Below are 11,271 nucleotides of genomic sequence, written 5' to 3'. Positions count from 1 at the left end.
GATTTGCAGCGCTGTTGATGTCCGACTGCAGTTTTTCACAATCAGAAGAAAATTGGTTGACATCAATAACTCATATAATTTTGCCATTATCGGCGTATAACTTGGTATAATTTTAAATGCAGTGTGGTAAGTCATTGATAAAAAACACATTTAGAAGTGATGCAAGAACTGATCCATGAGGGTCGCCACTTATCACTCTAATCCACTTAAATGTCTATTAGCAAGCCAACCTGTAATTCAATTTACTAGCTGATCTTAAATACTGTAGGCATAGATTTTATTAAGAAGTCATTGTGTGGCAAAGTGTTGAATGCTTTGACAAAGTCGGTAAAAAAGTATTTAACTGGGTGTCTACGGTAAACTGCTTCCATTAAAATGTTACGGGACTAAATCAGGTTTGTAAGGCAGCTTTTGTGATGTACAAATACATGTTGAGCCTTTAATATTATATTGTGCACAGTGATTTATAATCCTATCTATAATAATTGTCTTCGTCACCTTGCACGGTAAAGATATGAGACACAAGCTTGTAATTATAAGCCTTGGCTTTGTTTCCTTTTTTAGGGTAGACGGGACATTTAACTTGCGTTGAGACTTTAACACTCCTTAGGAAGTCGTTAAACCTTAGCAAACAAAGTTAATTTAGTTTTTTTTTATTTTGCTTTTAAAAGCTGGATTAAATTTACTTTTAGAATAATAATAAAAGTGTTTATTAGATATATTTATTTTTTTCTGAAATATCCTGACAAAATTTATCTTGATAAGATGTTTAGTTTGGATCAAACCTAGAGTCTTCTTCAATGCCGTCGATATAAAAACAACTTAAATTTCTTTTTTGGTCCCATTAACCAAAAAGAAAAGTTGTTTTAAACTATAATTCTTTGATAATATAAATATAGCAAAGTTAATTGCTATGCACATCACCTAGTAAATTTATTTTTTATCTCATCAATAAAAACAATTTTTTTACGTTTTTGGAACTAAAATCTCATTATGATTTTTTTTTGTCTTCGGTCCTCTGATGTCCCAGCTATCATTGTGGCCGGGGCACGTAAGCCCCTTTTGCCCTCGCTCCTCGCGGCCCTGCTTGAAATACTTTTGTAATCACACACAAAAAAACTTGTAGAGATTGCGCAAACTTTAAAATTTCCAATACTGATACTGGTTGATTGAAGCCTGGGAACTATATTACCCTGAATAATCGGGTCGCATGTCTCAATTGTGGAAAGAAAAAGTATATATATGTATTTTTAGTCTCTTATACTAGATCGAAATAGACATTTTCATAAATATCTCCGACGGAGATCGAAGATTTTTCAAAGCGAGGCAGTGCAAGTCAAAATCAAAACAAACTCAGCGTTTAGTTTTTGTAAGATTCAGAGTGAAATGATGTAGTATTTTCTTCATATGCGTTATAAAATTAAACCGTAGTTCAGTATACTTTTGTTTCTAATACCTATTACCTCCTTGTACCTAGGGCCACCTCACTTTATTTAAAAACTATAAAGTTCTAAATTATGCTTCTCTGTCAGGTGATAAGTTATAAAAATTTTGGTTCTCAAAGAAATAATTTTTAATAGATTTGCTAAGGCAAGTTTTTTTGTTTGTTTGTTTTTGAGTTACTATTTTGCACGTAGATTTACTGGTCAATTTTGTTTGTTTGTTTTTGAATTACTATTTTGCACGTAGATTTACTGGTCAATTTTGCTCAGAACTATTAGTCAATTTTTTTTACTTTATTAAGTGTTGCAATTAAGTAACACTAGGCAAAATTATTGAAAAAAAACTAAGATTAAATAAATTTTAATTAAATTTATGGGCCTAAATTTTAAAGAGCGACCCTAGATACAATTGCTAGCGGCCCTATATACAAATAAAAAAAAGCTTATTGTATCTAGGGCTATTACTTTTTAAACCCTTTTACAGGACGGACTTTTATAATTTAAGTCATTTTACCTTTATTAATACAAAGTAAATAGTTTAGATATGTCACCATTTTGAATTTGAGCATTAAAAAAATCCGGCTCTAGGTATTAGGTACACGAACCCATATCTCTTGTACTATGTACACAAACTTCCCCTACTATTTTCAAAATATAATAGTTACAACCTTTTTTTAAAAAATTCCAATTAAAATACATTACAAAATTTAAAACTTATTTTATTAAGGAATATTTTTTTCACCCACCTATGGTTTCACCCACCTATGGGAATTAGGCGCCCTCTATAAATATGCATGTTTTAAATTAAAAGCGTTTAGAACTATACTAGTTAATTACTGTGTTTTTATTTCTAATAACGTTTCTTTACATCCATATTTTCATGAACCGCATCTAGATAAAATAACACTTATGCAACACATTTAACATTAGCTGATTAAGATTAATAAACAGATTCATTGAAAATATTATTGAAAACAATCTTTTCTTGCTTTTTTATTAGCATAAACTATTCTTACTATTATTATGTCGGCAGAGTTCTATCCAGAGTTGTATACAGAGTTGTATTTATTTTTTAACTTGTTTCTTCGATAGACATTCCTATTCTAAAGTGACCCTAAAATTATTTTTTTAACACATTCGCAGCCAACAACGAGTATACTCGTAGTAACGAATATACTTGTAGGTGGCAGGGAACGTGTTAAACCAATTTTACTTTACTTAAAGGTCGTTCACTTTCTGCAACAGGGGTTTGCATCAGAGGCAATCTTACGAGGGTGTGTGGAGAGGGTTCCACTCCCCCCCCTCCCCCCAAAGAAGACGATTTTCAAGTTATAGTCGGTTTTTTACAAATTTAGTCGGCTAGGTATTTGACACAATTCAATCGGGTAAATTTTAGTTTTGAAAACTTTTTTTTTTTAAGGCACCAGTCGATACTTTTTAAAGATTCACCCCCTCCCCCATTTTATTCGTAGAATCACCTCAGGTTGGCATAGCATTAAAAAATTCAAATCAGAATGAATATAGATTAGAAAACAGGCTATAGCCCTTTTGAGTATATTTAGTCGTAAAAGCCTAAAATATTTTCACAAGTAAGAAATGTAAACCCCTCCAAACTATTAAGATGCAAAAAATCTTCCATAAAGTTGTTTTCTATTTCACAAGCTTTAATTTTTACCAGTTCTTGATCTTTTAACTAGATAGGAATCTTAAATAAACAGTTTTCACAACCCTAGTTTTAAATTGAATTTGTTGAATGAAATGACAAAGCGCATTGATAAATATATTCACTTCAAGCTTATGTTCGGGGAACTTTTGGAAAAAAATTGCATTTCGAGAAGCTTTTATGACATGATCTTCTATCTAGCGGGACTGCTGATAAAAAATCATCCTAGATTTTTATTTATTTATTACAATAAACAATAAAACTTATTCATAAAAAGTTTAATACTGATGATGGAAAACAACATCAGACTTTAACCATGTTGACGATTGACATTGCTGCAGCCGAAGTAACGTCATAAGCATACTTTTAGAAGAGCATATTCATAAGCATACTTTTAAAAGAGTTGTTACATGTTCATCGTTTACATCCGGTGCTAGTGTATTTCCACGGTTTGAAGCTCGATTTATAAAAAAGTGCTGACGTTTTGTATAACCTTTGATTAGTTGAAGTTTTAGACAAACCATTTTATCTTAAACTATAAGAGTTTGATGAGAAAGATTGTAGCTGCATTGGGTCCTATAAGTGTATTTAAGCGAAGTATTTTTAATTTTGATTTTAACTAAAATATTTAATCAACGGTATTGCGCGTTATTAGACACGTTTAAGTAGAGCAATTTTTGAGAAGGGATGGCCAGGTTTGCACACAAAACTCTATATGCGGTGCTTAATGTACAGTCGGTACAGATTTTTTAAAAAAACGGAGAGCTCCGACACCAAAATGGTTTCTTGAGATAACCAAGCACTTGATTGCCTACCCAAGCTTTTGCTTCTACTTGTACTTTAATTTTGAGGTTGTTAGATATTAGTTCTCCAAGGTCTTGCTCAATGCATGCTAAAACAAAATTTCGTCCGTTATGATTGATGTCAGCAATGGCATTATTAATTAGCTTTTGCGACAATTAACCCAGCAAACACACAAACGTCTATTAAACGTAAAAACAACGTTTCAACAAAACTTTCAGATTTGGTCAATTATCCGTTTAGAATGAAATCCAAATTAACGTTTAGAACAAACGTCCATAAAACGTCTTTATTTTAACGTATTTTAGACGTTTATTATAGGATTATTATACGTATATAAAGCATTTAGATTTAGTCTAAGTAAACGTATATTAAACTATTAGATTTTGTCAAATTGTTTCTATAATTTAGTTAACATAATTTCAATTTATTTAAGTTTTAAAACTTACATAAATCAAAATTGCGTTATAACTTTTTAACTTTATTTAAGTAATAAAAGCTAAATAGGTCTTGAAATTTGTAAATAAGATATAGTTATAAAAGTAATGAAATTTACAAAAAAGACATAGTTATAAAAGATCTGGTCTTTTTTTATATTTTTTACAACAATTTCAACATGTTTATAAACTTTTATACTATACAACTTATACTATACTTTATGCATTATACTTACTTATGCTTCGATAATTAAAATAAAAAAAAAATGATCAAGCTTTTTGCAGTGGAAACTTTATAGTAACAATTTAGTAATAAATATAATACTTGTTTATTATATTTAAATAAAGTAATAAATAATAATTTATTATACAAATATTTAAATTTATTATGTTTAAATAATAAATTTTATGAAAGTCCTGCTGCAAGAACTTTTTTCGTAAGTTTTATAAACAGTTTAAACTCATTTTGTAAATGCTAGTATAATTGCGTAACAGCAGGTATTCATCTTTGTTATAATCAAGAGATTTAATAACTAAATATTTATTTTTTTATTTAAGATGCATTTTGGCTTAATTTAGTTATATTTGCTAAAGAAAATTGGTGGAACAGAACTGGTAACAACCACTGCATATGTTACGTCACGACGTTACCAATTTGTTAATGTCAAAAATAAACATGGATAGTAAGGGAAATTTCGGAAAACTTCCATTCAGAAAATCCTCTTTATGTAAAATTGTTCTGTGTAATTTCAATTTTGATTTATGAATGAACAGGTGCATGATAAACAAGCGGTAGACGGTATACGAGGAAGATTTTTGATAATGCATAAACCAGAGAAAATAGTGATCCAAAATAGATGTTCATGAGTTTGTTAATTTTAATAGTAATCTTTAATATAAACTTTTATTTTCTGCTAATGAGATTAAATTTAAAAAATATTCGATAGAAATTGTTACCATAAAGTTTCCACTGCAAAAAGCTTGATCATTTAATTTTTTTTTAATTATCGAAGCATAAGCAAGTATAATGCATGAATATTTTTTCTCTAAATCCCCACTATATGAAATCGTTTTATATAAGTTTATAACTTTATATATAGTTTTATAATATAAAAGTATAGTATTAGTAGTATAGTATAAAAGTTTATAAACATATTGAAGTAGTTATAAAAAATATAAAAATAAGACCAGATCTTTTATAACTATATCTTTTTTATAAATTTCATTACTTTTATAACTATATCTTATTTACAAATTTCAAGATCTATTTAGCTCTTGAAATTTGTAATAAGATATAGTTATAATAACTTACCTATCAAGTTAAAAAGTTATGACGCAATTTTAATTTATGTAAGTTTTAAAACTTAAATAAATTAAAATTATGTTAATTAAATTATAGAAACTATTAGACAAAATCTAATAGTTTAATATACGTTTACTTAGACTAAATCTAAATGCTTTATTATACGTTAATTAGACTAGATTTAAACGTAAATTAGACATAATCTAAACGCTTTATATACGTGTAATAATCCTATAATAAACATCTAAAATACGTTAAAATAAAGACGTTTTATGGACGTTTGTTCTAAGCGTTAATTTGGATTTCATTCTAAATGGATAATCAACCAAATCCGAACCTTTTGCCGAAACGTTGTTTTGACGTTTAATAGACGTTTGTGTGTTTACTGGGATATGTTTACTTAGGGTAAATCAAATGTTTACGTTTAATTAAGGTCGATTAAAGGTTTACTATATTGAATAATATAAGTCGATATTCTAAACGTTATATCGACGCTTACTAAACGTATATATAAAAAAGTTTGAAATATACATTTCAAATTAAACGTCGATTTTTAGTTAATTATAGGTCGCTAAACGTTTTATCCATTTTTTGACCAAATCCCTGATAATCTATGATAATGTTATCTTATCATTATTTATTTGCGCATTATTATAGCTTCTCAAGATTCCGTGAACCATTCTGATGATTTTGTTAGACAGGCGGTAAATATACAGTAAAAAATTGTATATTTTAGTGAAGAGTGTATATTATAGATTATAAACAACTTTGAAAAATCCATTACAAAAGTTTTTGTATATTGCAAATTCGAATGTCCTTTTAAATAAAACGTATTGTATTTTTAGTGCATTTGGGACTGAGATTGTTATTTTTAGGATTTTTGTAGAAGGGTATAAATCAAAGGTATAAATAAAAAAAAACATTTGCGAATGCTAAAGTTTGTAATAAAAAGATAACTAAATAAACTAAAAGATCACATAACACAAACAGGTACAATGAAAACGAAACTAAAACAGAATTTATTGACAGTGATTGTGTAATAGCTAAAAAATAGAAATGAAATTATAAAACAAACTCTATAAATAAAGATGTTGACTTAATTTGTTTAAAATATAAAGGTCGAGAAAATAAATCTATAAGATAATGTAAAAAACAACAACACATGTTACAGAAATTTAAAGTTAAATATGTAGGAGGGAGTGCGCTTCCTCTTTCATATCATACTTTCATATATATTTCATATATATTTCCTATCGTTTATATCATTTCAAATATATTTCCTATCATTCATATTATTTCATATATATTTCCTATCATTCATACTATTTCATATATATTTCCTCATATTTGAGGGAAGATAAGTTAATTGACGCATATTACAAGACATATTCTTTCTTCCATACAAATCAGGAAATTTGTAATTATCAACTAATAATGTGGCTTCATTAATAACACTTTCAGATAATACTTTATCATTAAACATGAAAGCAGCATGAAATAAAAGAATAAAATGATAAAAAACTGCGGAAGCAAAACATCACATAAAATAACAACTATAAAAAAAAATAAAAATAAAAAAAATAAACACCTTTTCTTTATACAACTTAATGATCATAGAGTTTGTTTTATATTGCTTGACACACTAGTTGCAGATAAAATATTATTTATAACGGTACAGTGTCTTCAAATAGAAAAATAAATCCAGAATAAAAACTATTAAACCAAAAAGAAAACATAACTTTAATAACACCAAGTCCAATACAGTACAGATTATCAACTTGAAAATGTATATATATATATATATATATATATATATATATATATATATATATATATATATATATATATATATATATATATATGTATATATATATATATATATATATATATATATATATATATATATATATATATATATATATATATATATATATATATATATATATATATACAGTGTCAGTGGGTCGGAGGTCCCCTCCAAAAAACCTGGCATTAGGGCCCCAAAAACTTAAAATTTTTCCACTCGATATTCCTAAAAAAAAAGTCCCTTTAATTTGCAAAAGGACCCATAAATTTTAAAATGGGCTCCCTAAAACTGCTGCCCTCCCAATTGGGAGTGTATGGGATCCTAGCCACAATTCTGTATAAATAATAAATAATGAATAATAAAAAAATAATGAATTTAAAAAGTAGATAAATTCTGAAATATGTAATATAATTTGAAATATTTTTAATAACGAGTATAAATTAAGTCAAAGTTTTTTCTTTTATTCCACGAATAAAATATTTACAAAAAATTACACGGTACAACGAGATAAATTATAACAAAGTTTAATATTTTTAGCACTAGAGACCTTTCAAAAAAAATCATCAGTAGCGTTACAATTGTATTCATAATAAGAAAATATAGTTTTTTAAAACAAGAAATGCTAATTATTTATTGAAGCTGATAGTTACTATGGTAATCTATTAGTCATAATTGTACTCCATTGTGTCATAATTGTACTCCATAGTTGTACTCCATTGTGTCATAATTGTACTCCATAGTTGTACTCCATTGTGTCATAAACAACTCTTAAAATTATTTCTTTTAATATTTAACATCAATTTTAAAAAGATTTATGTAAATATAATACAAGGAGATTACATAGCCTCAATACAAAGCCTTTATTTATTGACCCTTAAGAATGACAATTAAAACAATATATTATTTGGTCTTCTGAAATGTGATTTTAACCATTTACTTTTTATTTACTTTTTTATTGATGCTTGTAGTGTGTATCAAGGTACCTCATGGGTGGGGTACCTTGAAACAAATTTCTAATTTTACTTAAACCGGTTGTATTATGATAATTTATAGAATTTATTTTGTGTGTATAAATATATTCTACAAATTAAACCAATCGCCTGAAAAAAAGGCGTATTAAAAAAATTGTTACGAAGAAAAAACTAAAAGTGTGTTATGGTGCCCACTCTCCCCTATTGTTTTTTACGTAATATATGCCAGTTTTTATTTTATAAGCATAATCTGAAGCGAAATATATATATATTTATATATATATATATATATATATATATATATATATATATATATATATATATATATATATATAATATATATATATATATATATATATATATATATATATATATATATATATATATATATATATATATATATATGTATATATATATATATATATATATATATATATATATATATATATATATATATATATATATATATATATATATATATATATATATATATTGTTTTCTAGCATGAATTTTTCGTTAAAGTTTCAGCAAAGTCGTAAAATTTGCGGAAAGCCCAGCTCAGTGAATTTCCAGTAATCTTCTACATTCTCGGCAAACTTTCACTTGAAGTTTGCTGGGTTTTTTTGTAAGGAGAATATCATTAGTGAATTAATTATACCACTAAAATTCTTAGAATGGCTAAATTTTAAATTCTTAGAACAAATAATAATAAAACTGTGAGATTAAGGTAGCAGATGGAAAAACCATTGAGATTAAGGTAGCAGATGGAAAAAATCCCTTTAAATAAGAAAAACGCAGAAAAGCACAAATGTTTTATGCAATTACATTCAGAATCCAAAAAAAAATTAAACGGAAGATAACAAGTTTAAAAAAGAACCGTGTAAATAAAAATATCAATAGCATTCGTATGGTTTGCAAAATAAGCAATAACAAACTATAGTGCCTGACATACTGTCTTTTGATGATTTATCTTCAAGTGTATATGCATAAGGTTATTTCATTTTTATAATTATAATAAATGAAGTAATTGTTTAATTTTAATTAATTAATAAAAATGAATGTTTTAAGATGGTTCTTTGATTTCGATATTATCGAACTAGGCTATGATATTAATGATAAAAAGAAATTTTGTTCAGTATGATATTGTCAATTTTTATCCCTCCATTTATAAGGAAATTATTAACGATTCTTTAGCTCATGCTAAATATTTTACTCAAATTTCAAATAGTTCAAATTATTTACCATTCTAGACAACTTTTACTTTTAATGAAAAATAATATGGTTTAAAAATCAGGAGATTTCAGTTTTGACCCGAGCCTTTTTTCTTGTAAAAGAGTAAGGATTAAGTACTAACAATTTACATAGAGATTAAGGTCTTGGCTGTAATTGTTAACTAATTTTTGTACACTGAATAGAAAATGTTTTTGTTAAATATTATTTACATAAGCAATATCAAAATATATCAACAGGAAGAGGTTTTTTGCTATATTAGACTCACAGAAAAAAACATATTGGATTCACAAAAAATATTCTAGAAAATTCTAGACTTCAATTTATAGAAATCAATTTCTACATCAATTGTACACAGCTATTTTACAACACTTATTCAACTGCTGAAGGTCAAGTTTAAGTTAAAATACGTACGTACCTTGTCAGTAATATTAAAAAAAAACAGTTAAAGAACTTTTTAGATTTATTCAATTTTTCAAATAAATAAAATTTCTAACGAAAAATGTTTGTAAACCAGCCAATCAATATAAAGATATTTCATTCAAAAGACTTAATATTAGCATGAGTTTAATACACCCAAATTAAGTTTTTAATATGGATCTCATTATTACTAATAAAGTAAAAAGAAGCCATTAAAAAGTTTGGGCCTAGATTTATGTATATGTGTGTGTGTATGTGTGCATATTCATAAGCAACCTGATTGCCAAAAATGACCTGCGTTGCACAAAGTTTTTATACGAAGGACAGAAGAAAAAAGAACTTTTAAAAACACATATCAATTAGGATCTATGTTTTACATGATAATAATTATTAAAACGACTAATGAAATAAAAATGAATTATTAAAAAGAAAATATAACCGTAGAATATAGATTACTAGACCATCTATTTCGATTTAAAAAAAAAAAAGATTTAAAAATTCTATTTATAAAATAAAACGGTAAAAACACGAGGCATAATATTTATACATATAACTTTGACTATTATTCACATCTCAAAAAACTCAATAATATGATTACTACATGCTCCAACCACCATAAATAAGCCAACTAAAGAAAATTTCCTTTCTATTTCAAATTAATACATTTTAAATAATTCAAATAGTGTTCAGTATTAAATCTCAGTGTTCAGTGTTAAAGCTCTCAGTGATAAGACTTTATTATCTTCTTCGAGTTTTCGCGTTTTTAGTTCTTGATTTATTTTGTTTGCAATTCAATGTCTTTTTTTATACTATTTCGAAATAATATAAAAAAGAATAAAACTACAAATTAAACTTCAAATGAACGCAGAAACTTGACAATAAGGTCTTGTCACCGAGAACCACTGAAAAATTTGGTTTATTACTGATCTTTAATTATTTGAATTATTTATAAATGTATATATATATATATATATATATAAATATATATATATATATATATATATATATATATATATATATATATATATATATATATATATATATATATATATATATATATATATATATATATGTATATATATATGTATACATGTATGTATATATATATATATATATATATATATATATATATATATATATATATATATATATATATATATATATATATATGTATATATATATATATATATATATATA

This window comes from Hydra vulgaris, chromosome 01 (genome assembly GCF_038396675.1).
Source record: "Hydra vulgaris chromosome 01, alternate assembly HydraT2T_AEP".
NCBI classification, from domain to species: Eukaryota; Metazoa; Cnidaria; class Hydrozoa; order Anthoathecata; family Hydridae; genus Hydra; species Hydra vulgaris.
Note: the sequence above shows the minus strand (reverse complement) of the source record.